Source organism: Ochlerotatus camptorhynchus, unplaced genomic scaffold (assembly GCF_037179485.1).
Source record: "Ochlerotatus camptorhynchus isolate MF236.1 unplaced genomic scaffold, CSIRO-AGI_Acam_v1.1 ptg000558l, whole genome shotgun sequence".
NCBI lineage: Eukaryota > Metazoa > Arthropoda > Insecta > Diptera > Culicidae > Ochlerotatus > Ochlerotatus camptorhynchus.
The window spans coordinates 264,580-276,615 of NW_027041041.1; the positions used below are offsets into that span (position 1 = coordinate 264,580).

General features: G+C 37.5%; 1 protein-coding gene across 1 annotated transcript in view; it reads right to left on the bottom strand.

Annotated features, from left to right (window-relative positions):
- The window catches only part of Fbxl7 (F-box and leucine-rich repeat protein 7), a 150,563-nt gene that overhangs the window by 71,494 nt on the left and 67,033 nt on the right, over positions 1 to 12,036 (bottom strand). The window contains exon 2 of the mRNA XM_065236627.1: positions 5,018 to 5,054. The gene's annotated coding sequence lies outside the window, so the exon portion shown is untranslated. The remainder of the gene's footprint in view (positions 1 to 5,017; positions 5,055 to 12,036) is intronic.

A 12,036-nucleotide genomic window follows, 5' to 3' on the forward strand; every position in this document is an offset into this window, starting at 1 on the left:
ATATTTAAATACATCGTGGTAATTTAAATACTTTTTGACAGTAATAATTTGAATTTAATTACAGGGCGGACTCGACTATCCGGAGTCTTGAAAAAAATTTCACTCCGGATAATCGAGCCATCAAAATAATTTTTTTTTTTTGGTCTTATGTGGTCTCATTTAATGTTTTTAGTGGTCCCATTGAACGCTATTGAAGGATTATGGAATCGGACCAATGGTTTTGTAGATATGGCCGGAACAAGTTCCGGCGTTTATGGGCCATGAGGCTAATTTGACTTGAAAGGAACAAAACCCATTAAGCGACATATCAAATTAAATCAAAATTTGGTATCAAGATCAATGGTGGCAAAAATTAAGTACTTTGGACCATTTTGGCCACTTCCGGGCTAGTTCCGGGTGCCTCCGGAAAAGTGGCCAGAACCAGACTTGAATAATATCCTATCATGCGACACATCAGATTATCTCAAAATCCGATAACCAGATCAATGGTGGAAACAATTAAGTACCTTGGACCATATTGGCCACTTCCGGACAAGTTCCAGGTGCACCGGGAAAGTGACCAGAATCGGACTTGGATAATAACCAATTATGAGGCACATTAAGACCAAAAAATTTTTTTATTTTTATGGCTCGATTATCCGGAGGGCTCGATTATCCGAAGTGAAATTTTTTTCAAGACTCCGGATAATCGAGTCCGCCCTGTAACTCGTCCTCGGATTGAAAGTCGGTTTTCCAAGCGGTTTATGAAAAATAATTGGCAAGATAGGTAAAAAAAAATATCACTTCGGATAATCGAGCCATTTTCTCCGGATAATCGAGCCCCGGATAATCGAGCCTCCGGTTAATCGAGCCTCCGGATAATCGAGTCCGGCCTGTACTTAAAGCGGTATTGAAAGTAATTAACAAATAATTAACGATAATTTATGTAATGACAAATAATTTAACTATATTGAAAATAATTAAAATATAAAATTTTGAAATTAAGAGTGTATTTAAAGTATGTAATGCAGTAATGGCAAGATTTTAAATATTTGGTCAGCAGGCTGTGTAGTATTGAAAGAATAGTGCGTGCCCCTCGGGCGGGTGCTTCCTTACATTTTTGTTGAGGAAATAAAGATTTATCAAACTATCCCAGCGGTTATAATCTTCCGTGTTTTTAATGTGTGATTATTTGAGCTGTAAATCAGCTTAGATCTGTAGACAATCGTAAAAAAGGACTAATACCCATGGCAATTTTCAAGATATGCAATAAAATTTGCATTATTTTGAGTTTTGAAAATCGTCATTATGATGTTAACAAACGGTTTGGATGACATTCCCTCTCATAATCGCCTAGTGCAATCTACATTGATGGTGCGTCAAAAGAGCCCATGGATTAATCAATCGGGAAAAATAAAAATAATTTTCCTTCCTATTGGTGGTCAAAGTTTTGCACGGTGAGGTATGGAAGAGAAATCATCAAAGGATTCCCTAATAAAAAATTACCATAAACGAACGATCATCCAAATGATTGAACTATTCCACAAATAGTTTGGATGATTCCCCGAACACGTCGTTAAGCAAATTAACCATACCATTTTTATTAGGGTTTATTAAATATCCGAAAAAAAAAATGTTAATTTTTATATTGCTGGTACGGGGGAAAAACCCTGAAAAGCTTCCCAATAGACGTATTATTCAAAAAATATGATTATTTTTCTTAGTTTTCGTTTAGATCTACAGGTTTTAGCTTTATTCGTAAAATAAAAGCATTTTAAAATTATTCTCCCATATCTCGCCGTGCAAAACTATGAAACCATCATCATTTTTCTAGTTCTCCTATTTGCCACAAGCGGCGATTTATGTCATCGTTAGATCGCCAATTGGAAAATCAAAGTTGGCCACCGTTGAGAATAGAAGGACTGCAAAAGTGATGATGATTGGAAAATTTTCCACGGAGAGGTATACGAGTGCAATCTTAAAATGCTTTTATTTTGCAATTGGAGCATTTTTTAAAAATCTAGTAGAAATCTGCTTATACAACTAAAAATCTGAAAAGAAATAAGATTTTCAAATGGAGAGTCACCTCACACGAGGTGACAATTGTCACTTCACCATCACTTCACTGTCACCTCACCTCACACGCCGCGCAGAATAGGCCCATATATGCCTTCTAAGTAGCCCTTATGTTTTCGACGACCGTAGCATTAACGAAATTTTATTAAAATGGTGTGTTCGCAAAATAAATGCATTTTAAGATTGCACTCGTATACCTCACCGTGCTAAATTTTGAAATCATCATCACTTTTGTAGTTCTTCTATTCTCAACGGTGGCCAACATTGATTTGCCAATGCTTCACGGTGAAAATTTTAGCCTTCATCACTCTTTTGAGGGTTCCCCTATTCACCACCAAAGGCTGAAACGATCGCTTAGTTTCTATTGAATTTGCCTATAGGTGAATCCAAAAGAAACTAAGCGATCGTTTCAGCCTCTGGCGGTTAATAGGGGAACCCTCAAAAGAGTGATGAGGGTGTAAATTTTCACCGTGAAGCATAGGAAGAGGACAATATTTTCACCTTTCCTGATTAATTTATCCACCGCAGGTGCTTGAAATCATTATCCACGTGGAATATTTTGTTTTCTGTATTGGGTTTGCAGAGATCCGACTGGTGCTTCCATATATTTTTTATGAGAAAAATTTAGATTTATAAAATTGTCCCAGCGGTTATGATATTCCGGATTTTTAATGTGTGATTATTTCAGCTGTAAATCAGTTCAGATCTGTAGATAATCGAAAAATAAGACCATTCCCGATGGAAATTGGCAAGTTGTGCAATAAAATGTACATTATTTTGAGTTTTGAAAATCATCATTATGATGTAAACAAATGGATTGGATCGGCTAGCGCACTCTACATTGATGGTGCATAAAAAGAGCCTATAGGGTAATTGTCAACAATAAAATGTCCTTTTGTATTTTATTGTTAATTTATTTTAATTGTATGGTTTCGGGTCTCACTCCAGAGGCGAACCAGGATAAACATTTTTTTAGATTACATCAGATCGCGACGTTTAATTAATTTTTCAGTCATTTGGCATAACAAAATCTGAAATCCGAAATTTCATGATTTATGTATGAAATATGTATGATTTTTTGATATAACAAAAAACTAAAATTTTAACAATAAAGCACAACCCCTCCTAAACTATGTCCGATTGAGCCGAAGATTAGCCCAAGTTGTGCACAGGGTCTTTTTTTGATGCAATAAACATCTTACAAATGGTTGGCCCCCTAATATCCATTGATCTTGGTGAAAGGGTCGACGAAAAACGATTACAACCTACTTTCAAATCTAACAAGATAATCTTTCCATTATTTTATCTCTGTTTACAGTAGTTTATCGAAATCATAGGGAACATTATGCCAGTCTACTGACCCGGTTACAAGGTAGCAGATACAAGTTCACTAAATGCCCACCACTTCGAAAAATGTCTAGCTGGGTGCAATTTTGTATTATTTATGCAATTATAATTAAATTTAATCAGTCAAATTATATATCAATGTTGTTGTTTTTGGTTATCGCATATTGATCTCCTTGCACTATTTCATGAAAGTGAACAGATCGTCGTTGATGGCACAGAAAAGCGACAACACTCTCATATACGGTTTCATTGATCCTATTTTTTATGCTATTTGCTATGTTTGATTTTTGATGCATATGTACAGTATTCATCCAACTAGTGCCATTAATTGATACCACTGGATTTGAGCTGATTGACTTCATGCGCAATATCTTCTTAGTAAATTACTTACTTTTTTAAAGGCAGATTCATGAAGTAATCTATGTACGATGATTGGTCATATCACAGAGTTAGAGGTACAACCACTACCAATGCCATGATTTTCGTACACTTCGAATTTCTTTATATCAACATAATTGGAAACCACGCTAACAAGGGGATAACTGTATTCTTAGATGAAAGCAACGTCCACAATGAAAAACACCCCATCTCACGATTCGCATCGTTTCGGTGCTTTTATTACTGCTGGCTGCGGTTCGACTGTGGACGATGACTGCAGCAAAAAGAAAAATGGCTTTGTTCAGCACATTGTTAGCAAACAAATTATAACGTCCATTATTGAATTTATTACCATCTGGCTCGGTGTTGGCTTCATGTGGCAGACACTACACGGGACTCGAAAGTTTCTTGGATACGATGAAAGTGAAATTGTCTTCTATCTTCAGATTGACGTTGACCTGTATCGTAGCATTTTGGTATGCTGGAATTAATAAAAAATGGCGTTAATCAAACATTCACATCAATTCAAGATGTCCATCGAAGTATACACACATTGCAACTACAGTAACCCCTCCATATATGCGATGGGTGGTACTGTCCACCCACCGCTATTTCTCAGCTGTCCTTCAACCAATTGAGCTGATTTTCTGTAGATAACTATTTTATGGCTGACACTAATCACATACAAAAGCGTAATTGGTTGCAGGACAGCCCAGAAACAGCGGTGGGTGGACGGTATTAACCAACGCATATATGGAGGAGTTACTGCAGCGTTAAACCATATGCTGAAACGTTGGCTCACTTGGTCGCATTACCGAGAGAGTGAGGTGGAAAATCATGATTCGTGGGAAATGCACCCCAGGGCAGAAAAAAAAAAGCTTTCTGACCATGTATAATTACCGGATTTGCTGTCGATTTTTCGATCACTAACCACCCAGCCAGGAAGCTCGTCACTGCCTGGGGGAAAGAGAGAAGAAAACAACCAACGTATCGTTTAGTAGCTGAGTGTCTCTCATAACAACACATGTCTCACATGATGGGTAAAAGGCGCGCGCGAACGGGTCAGTTCAGTTTGTTTTTAGCCAGAGAAAGATGCAAATCAGCTGCGCGATCCAAATTATGAACAATTTCGGGCAGTTTATGACGCTCAACGTGGCTGGTTAAGGGGCTACGTAACACAAGTATTGTTTGTTATGTGGATGGTTGAGGAACTACTGGGTACCAGATGGATAATTACCTATTTTCTACGATTTGTAACTCCATGCTGCCTCCGTCTGAAATGAGAAAAAAAATTGTAAGCTCACAACGACTACAGGTATGTGTTGGATAGGTGAGTAAATGTTGGTTGATCTTATGTTCGTGTTATGGTCTTATTTCTTTTCAATAATTTCCGTCAACAGAGCATCCTAGATACACAGCAAAAAAATAATTTTGATATCACGTCAAAGTGGATGCACTACAATCATGTCGAAAATATTGTGTAATACTACTTGCTAAAAAGGACAAAATTATCATTAATACAATGCATGAACTGACATTACGCTGCTTTTACTGCATTTGTTTATTTATGTGGTCATAAAAATTACATGAAATTTTCGACATGATTGTAGTGCATCCACTTTGAAGTGATATCAAAATTATTTTTTTGCTGTGTACGAAATAGACACAACACCCATACCAAGCAGCAAATGCATTAAATATACACGCAAAACAAATGTAATAGACATCAAATGTAAGAGTTCGATCCACTGCATTTTTTCTAACAACAAATGTAATGGCGGTTATTACAAACAACTGTAGCGTATACAGTTAAAATTATTTTTAATTTTACACGAATTTCCATGCACATAAAAAGAGCATGCATATGCATGTAAAATTAAATTGGTTTTTAAATTTACACCACTTGAAATTTACATCACTTGAATTTTACATGGATGGCTTTAGATGGGCTCAATTTGTAATTCTACAGGACATTTAGAATTATACGCATTTGGCTTTTTGAACGAATTTGCATGAAATCGAACTGATTGTCAAGTACGCGGAAAAACCCGCCTTTACGGCACAGTACACCCTAAACTTCCACCGCTGCATCAAAACGATCAGTCAGGAGAAAAAAAGAACCACGAGCGCATTTTTGAATGTTTTTCTATTTTTCAATATCCAAATTTTTGATTTTCTGCACGAACTAAAAGTGCTCTCTGTATAAAACGCTTTAATTAATATTATGTCTGTCATATATTTTCTATTTGTGGACGCGCGTATGCACGATAAATCGTTCCACATAACCAAAACTGAGCGCACAAAACAAAACAAACCGAGCGGAGAAAAAACTGATCGAATAATCGGTCCGTCCGCCATATTTGCTTTCTCAATGTTTGTTGATATAAATTTACACGAGCATGTAAATTTATATGTTTTATCGTTGAAAATTCGATGTTTTTCAATAAGTTTTTACATCGCATGGAGAGAGAACAATACATTGCAAGAGAAAATTAATCGAATAAACGTGTAAATTTATGAGTTTTATCATGCTCCTATGATGTGCATGATTTTTAATGTAAAATTAAATTAAAACGTAGTTTAAAGCGATGTAAATTTAAAATGTTTGTGATTTACACGTCATGTAAAATTCCTTATTTTTTGCTGTGTACAAGCAAGTTTTTGACAATGATTTTTTTCGTATAAAATCTTCACGAGATTACAAAATTCTCTGATCACGCCTTTCTTCGGAAGGGAAGTAAATCCGTTTTTCCCACACAGATAAAAATTCTGAATTTGAATTGTGATGTAAACATTCATTCATGTAGACTTGTATTTCATTTCACGCAACTGAGCAACTTGCAAACAATGTTGTTTACAAAGATGGGTTTTTGTATACAATATTTGCTACATTGCATGAAATGTGTCAGAACTTTACATAATATATAATGTAAACGTTTATGATATGTGACGCTCCATTTATGTGCATCATATTGAACAGAAATTTACACTACTTTTTCGAACTGTGCATACACTTAGAAATACCTAATTTTACACGTGACGGAATCCATCTTTGACATAATGGATGAGACGTAAACAAAAATGTCATGTAAAATTAAGTGCTTCGAGACTGAAAAGTTCATTACTCGACGAAAAGTACATTTGATTTAGCTGAATTTCGCGTCTATTATGACTCAATTTTATGTCATAATTGACGCTCGTATATGTCAGTCTCAGAGCACCTAAATTTACATGATTTTTTCTAAGTGTGCAGGTTCATGAGTTGATGGTTCGATAGGTAGTTTCCAGGTGTGGGAGCTGGCGTCGGTAGCATTGGTGCTCAGCACGGAAAACAAGATCGACGGAAAGCAAACAAAGGAAAAAAAAAGTATTAGGTATTAAGCATGCAGTTGAATAAAATGATCAAGAAGCCGTTTCTTCAATAGGCGGTTGTTTGTTGGGAAGTGCACTGACCGATCTGCAGGCAATGAACAAAGCGCACCACAAGAATGCCGTGATCGAGTAAACAACTGTCGATAGCACGACCGACACCGAGAGAAACAAGTGCGGCTTAAGCTACAGCTGAAAGCAAACTGACACATGATTTTCTTGTAAAGTACAAGAAGTATGTAAAGGTCGCAAAGTATGTGTTTGACACATACAACCTGTCAATTTCGCTGAGAGACTAAATTAGTGGTTTTATGATTACTGTATGTGTCATACAAATACTTTGCAACATCTACTTGTAACTTACAAGTAAAACATGAGATCATTACATCTAGCCGGGAGTAGCCGTCAACAATGCTGATGATGGTACAGCACACAACAACCACCCTACTGCGTTCTCTCTGAGATGACTACACTGAAAAAAGTTTTCACTTAGTTTCTATTAGGAACGCACATAGTATTTTTCCAAAAACAAAAACAATGATTTATACCTGAATATCACATAGCATAAGAAATTCTATATGAGAAATCATATAGATTTCATTGGACACATAACGTTCATGTGATTTAGTGGTGCAATTTCCAATTATGGGATCACATGAAAGTTATGTGAAATTCACATGGATATTTTCCACTGGTTATGTTATTTATTTTATGAGTGTACGTATCATGACGAGAGGAGCAACACAATAGTTGGGTAAAGAACAATTGCATTATAACACACCATCGACTGGAAATGCTTTCGGCAACGTAGGGCTTAATGTAGTGATGAAACAACGCTAGAACTATTCCACAGCCGCAGGCAGTATTTGAGAAAAGTCAGGAGCACACTTTTTGCCTGTAGATTTGAAGACATAGTTCAAATCTTCGCGTACATCGTACGAGTAGGCAAAGAGTGTGCGTTTGACTTGCACTGTCGCATTAAAGGCCCTTCGCTCATTTTCAACTTCTATACAATTTTCATACTGCCGCACTCTAACGGCACCATATACCTACCCTCTTCTAAGATCATTATCTAGCTAATAAACTATCACACTAAAGCTTCACGGTAGATAGCATTTCCAACCAACTATGGTAATGAACCATACACCATTACTTTCTCCTTGATTTTAGCTTCCATACGCCAGCAATTGACGAATTTGCTTAAACGGTGCGTTTTGCACCATCCTACCCTACACTCCGCAATAAACAAATTGAAATTATCTGTGTGCAGTCCAGATGGCATACCCTCATGCATCTTTAAAAAATGCGGTGAAGAGTTGATTTTCCCTCTTATGATACTTTTCAACATATCCTTACGAGATCGTAGGTTTCCCGCAAGCTGGAAAACTTCGCTCATGTTTCTTGTGTTTAATAAAGGGGATCAATTCCGAAATAAATGATGTAGGGGAAATCCGGGAAAAACCGACCCTTTGGGTATTTCCGACACCCTTTCGAATTTGCAGATTATTAGTTGTTTTTAGCAAACTTTTAATAATTTAATTTAGCATAGGGGTTGCACACTTGTCGTTTCTTATGTTCCGAATTACCTTATAACTGTCGTTATCCTGTAACTGTCAGAATAAATACATTTGGTAAGCATTGATCCAGTAAGATTTCGCTCTCAGATTTTAACTGGTTTTAGACGTATCATTTTATAAAATTCAATAATTGATGTGCGCATAGTTCATCATAAATCATTATTTCGTGTATTCCGTACGAAGATTGATAATTTTTTAGATTATTGACTCTCAAAAACTTTGTTCATTCGTGGTTAAAAAGACATTAGCAATATGCTTCAGAAACAGGATATGTCTTAAGTTTAATGCAAAATTGATGGGTTTTCTACATTTTTTTGTACATGCCTCTTGTTTATGATCGAAAAATTGACATTTGATATTTATAGTCGATTTTACCACGATAAGGTGTATCGGTTTTACCCCAAGTGGTGTCGATTTTAACTCCTATAAGATGTGCCGCTTTTACCCCAACAGGGTGTCGATCTTACCCACCCTCCCGATTGTTGCGCCTGAAAACACATATAGTCAGGAAGCTTTATTGCCGGGGTAACGGGGGCGTGAATAAGGAACTGCAAATAAGGATACCCACAGTTTATGAGATTTCCACGAATGGGGGCTGTGGTGGATTATCTAATTTATTTCAATATATAAAGCTATACTGTTTTGGACAAGTATCTAAATGCGCATTCCAAGCAAAATCTAAGTACAGATCAACACGGATTCATAACTGGGCGTTCCACAATTACGAACCTGCTGTGCCTAACGTCTTACATCACAGACAGTTTGATTGCTCGGACCCAAACGGACGTTATCTACATAGATCTTACGGCAGCCTTCGATAAGCTGAACTACAAAATTGCGATCGCTAAGCTTGATAGGCTAGGGATCGGTGGAAATATTTTGAGATGGTTTCGTTCATACCTCACGGAGCGCCAATTGACAGTAACTTTGGGTACTTGTCGCTCAGCAAGCTTCTGCGCAAAGTCTAGTATACCTCAGGGTAGCCATCTGGGACCATTGGTATTTCTCCTTTACTTCGACGACGTTCACCATGTTATCACAGAGCCACGATTATCGTTTGCAGACGATCTGAAAGTTTTTCTGCGCATCCGCTCACTCGCCGACTGCCGTTCTCTCTACAATCAGATTGACATCTTTGCTGACTGGTGTAGTCTAAAAACCGACTGGTGGTCAACCCAGCTAAGTGTACAGTTATTACTTTCTCACGCAAGAAACAACCGATTATTTTCAACAACAAACTACTAGGCACGACTATCGAACGGGTGCATTGCGTGAAAGACTTAGGCGTTTTTCTAGACTCAAAGCTGACATACTCACACCATATATCGTACGTCGTCGACAAAGAGTCCAGAACTCTTGGCTTTGTCTTCAAGATTACTAAGAACTTCACAGACATTTACTGCTTGAAATCCCTCTATTGTTCTCTCGTACGATCTACGTTGGAATACTGCTCTGCAGTCTGGAGCCCAAACTACAATAATGGGGCCGAGTGAATTGAATCTGTGCAATTTGCTTCGCGCTCCGTAAGCTGCCTTGGAGATACCCACTTCGTCTTCCAAGCTACGAGAATCGCTGCCAATTGATCAATGTCGAGCCCTTACGTATCCGAAGAGATGTTTTCAGAGCCTTAACCGTCGTCGATACTCTGCAAGGAAGTATAGATCACTACGCAACAGTCTTATGCTGAGACTTCCACTTCTTCGAACTAATTATAGCTTAGGGAGCGCTATGTACGGCTTGCAGCGAGTGTTCAACCGAGCAGCGTCGATGTTCGATTTCCACTTGACACGGAATATGCTTCGCCGAAGATTCTCTGCCTTTTTTGCTGACCGAAGGCACTTGATGCCCAACAGCTAAGTGTAAAATTTAAGACTTATAAATTTTTAAATAACTTGACAATGCTTTCCTAGTTATTTTGATGTGTAACTGTAGTAACTGTAGTATATGTATTCTGTATAATCTGTACTTTTTTTTTACAACACATCATTGGGACTATTTCTAGTCTGTTGATGCAAACATAACAAATAAACAAATAAAAAGTTGTTGTAGACCAACAAGCCTGTGTCATTGGATTCAGGTTTAATTGGGAACTACGCCGCTAGAGGCGCTTCACTTTTATGTTACTTATGACGGGCGCTATAATATATGGATCTTAGGTCCAACATAGAATATTTCGTGATCCTGGCCATATAGAAAGTTACTGTATTCAGCAAAGTTGTTCAAGTGGAAAAGTCCTTTCGGATGGTTTCTTATTAGTTCAGAACTCTCATTACACAGCGCTAGTGTGCACATGACCTTCTGTATCCCAAAATCCTGGCCATATAGAAGGTTACTGTCTTCAGCAAAGTTGTTCAGGTGATTATGTCCTTTTGTATGGTGTTCATATTAGTTCAGAACTCTCTCACTACGTAGCGCTAGTGTGCATATAAACTTCCTATGTAAACTGTATCTCGAGAACCTGGCCATATAGAAAGTTGCTGTCTTCAGCAAAGTTGTTTAGGTGATCAAGTCCTTTCGGATGGTCGTCGTATTATTTCAGAACTCTCTTACTACGTGGCGCTAGTGTGCACATGCATTAATATATTCTGTGTGGAAAACTTGTCCACATAAGATGTTGCTGTGCAATATGAGGACAGAAACCGGAAAACCGATGATGTGTAGAGGTCAGAAATAAATTTCGGACGCCATTCTAAAATTTAAGATGGCGACCATCGGTTCAAGAAAAACTGTCAAATACTCTACAATATGGGTATTTCTGGAAAGGGGACGACGTGTAGAGGCCTATTTTAATCTCACTCTTCATCAATGACCGTTCTATCGTACCTTAATATTTTTGAAAAACTGTAGCTCAGAATGGAAAAAAAAAACATCGCCGAATTTTTTTATTTGTTATATAAAAAGCACGAATATAATCAATGTTTTTCAATGTAAAACCACAAATAAGGTCTTTTTTCCTTGATTTGTTTCCCGTCGATCTTGTGTTTCGTACTGAGTGCCAATGCTATCGGTGCCAAAGAGGCAGCTCCCACACCTGGACCCTACCTATCGAAAAATCAACTCATGGACCGGGGACCAACGGCTTTACTTCCTTTCCGAAGGAAGTCGTGATCAGAGATTGTATGCCTCAGAAAATCCCGGCGGCGAACTCAGGCCCTTTGGGGTGAAAGGCAATCTCGCACCAGCACCGCTCTGATAGGATGTTTAGGAACAGTTAAAATGTGCATATTTTATCACTTCCACAAAATTTTACATTTTAAGTGGTAGTGGATCGTTTGTTAAGGGAAAAGTTTCAAAAGTTCAATTTTAAACT